Raw genomic sequence first — 2,500 nt, 5'->3', positions numbered from 1 at the left:
TATATTTGCATATAAAAAAAACTAAATTTGGTTAAACGGCGGGCATAAAAATGATTTTATTTACGTAGCCAAATGCATCGTCATCTTATTAGTGACGCGCAAAAAGGAATTCAGGAGATTCCTACTGTCCCTATTTGCGAAGAGCCGAAACCACATATAAAGAGCCAAAACGCCGAAACCACGTATATTTGCATATAAAAAAAACTAAATTTGGTTAAACGGCGGGCATAAAAATGATTTTATTTACGTAGCCAAATGCATCGTCATCTTATTAGTGACGCGCAAAAAGGAATTCAGGAGATTCCTACTGTCCCTATTTGCGAAGAGCCGAAACCACATATAAAGAGCCAAAACGCCGAAACCACGTTCATACAAGTAAAAAAATTTTCATATAAATACTAAATAATTTTCATATAGATACTAAGTTTATGAATTCATACAAGTAAAAAATTTTCATATAAATACTAAATAATTTTCATATAGATACTAAGTTTATGAATTCATACAAGTAAAAAATTTTCATATAAATACTAAATAATTTTCATATAGATACTAAGTTTATGAATTCATACAAGTAAATAATTTTCATATAAATACTAAATAATTTTCATATAGATACTAAGTTAATGAATTCATACAATTTAAAAATTTTCATATAAATACTAAATAATTTTCATATAGATACTAAGTTTATGAATTCATACAAGTAAATAATTTTCATATAAATACTAAATAATTTTCATATAGATACTAAGTTTATGAATTCATACAAGTAAATAATTTTCATATAAATACTAAATAATTTTCATATAGATACTAAGTTAATGAATTCATACAAGTTAAAAATTTTCATATAAATACTAAATAATTTTCATATAGATACTAAGTTTATGAATTCATACAAGTAAATAATTTTCATATAAATACTAAATAATTTTCATATAGATACTAAGTTAATGAATTCATACAAGTTAAAAATTTTCATATAAATACTAAATAATTTTCATATAGATACTAAGTTAATGAATTCATACAAGTTAAAAATTTTCATATAAATACTAAATAATTTTCATATAGATACTAAGTTAATGAATTCATACAAGTTAAAAATTATCATATAAATACTAAATAATTTTCATATAGATACTAAGTTAATGAATTCATACAAGTTAAAAATTTTCATATAAATACTAAATAATTTTCATATAGATACTAAGTTAATGAATTCATACAAGTTAAAAATTTTCATATAAATACTAAATAATTTTCATATAGATACTAAGTTAATGAATTCATACAAGTTAGAAATTTTCATATAAATACTAAATAATTTTCATATAGATACTAAGTTTATGAATTCATACAAGTAAAAAATTTTCATATAAATACTAAATAATTTTCATATAGATACTAAGTTTATGAATTCATACAAGTAAATAATTTTCATATAAATACTAAATAATTTTCATATAGATACTTAATAAATTTCATATAAATACTAATTAATTTTCATATAGATACTAATTTTCATATAAGTACTAAGTGTATGAATTCATACAACTAAATAATTTTCATATAAGTACAAAAAATTTAAAAAAAAAAATAAATGTTAAGCTATTTTTGATGTTGTAATATTTCTTATAAGCATAATGCTCATAGAAAATGATATAAATTACTTGTATATATATGAATTTAAAACTTTTATATGGTTAAAAAGATTTTCTCCATACGATTTCCGGTTGGTGAGGTGTACGTGGCAGAAAACATATATGTTGTATGAAACTTCAACATTAGTACTTGTATGAAAATTTTAATACTTGTATGAAATTGCATACTTAGTACTTATATGAAAATTATTTTCATATATTTATAAAAGTATTTAAGTGTAATATATAAATGAGAGCAAAAAAATTTATTCCTGGTTTGCTACAGTTGGTTTAAATAGAAATAATTTTGTTAATAATGAAATGTTATTAATTGAGATTATTATTCTATACCTAACATAATGTAGTCGTTTTTTTTTTAATTTAACTTTTTTTGGGGTTTGTTCTTCTATTCACATAAAATATATGTGGGTAAAGAATAAAATTCAATAAAGTTAAATATTTATATTATTACGCTCGAATACTTTCATATCATATATGAAATAAAATGAAAAATAATTGAATTGAAATTATTAATTTCAAATCAAAAGAAAAACGTATATACTCTTAAAAAAAGATATATACACTATATGCATTGAAATAAAGTAAAATGTATAAAAAATGATATTATTTGAAAGTTTAACAAATACAAGAAGAAACATCGTCCTTACATTAATAATTATATTATATATGTATAGAGAACGAAAATTCTTTCTCACGATAAGATACACAGTCTCAAAGTCCGAATAAGACCGCAATAAATAATACAATAATATGAAATTTAAATGACATGAAGTAAATTATTTAATCCGACCATAGTAGAAGAAATTTCATAATTATTTATTGTCGCGATTTCG

Source organism: Zeugodacus cucurbitae, chromosome Y (assembly GCF_028554725.1).
Source record: "Zeugodacus cucurbitae isolate PBARC_wt_2022May chromosome Y, idZeuCucr1.2, whole genome shotgun sequence".
Lineage (NCBI taxonomy): Eukaryota > Metazoa > Arthropoda > Insecta > Diptera > Tephritidae > Zeugodacus > Zeugodacus cucurbitae.
Note: the sequence above shows the minus strand (reverse complement) of the source record.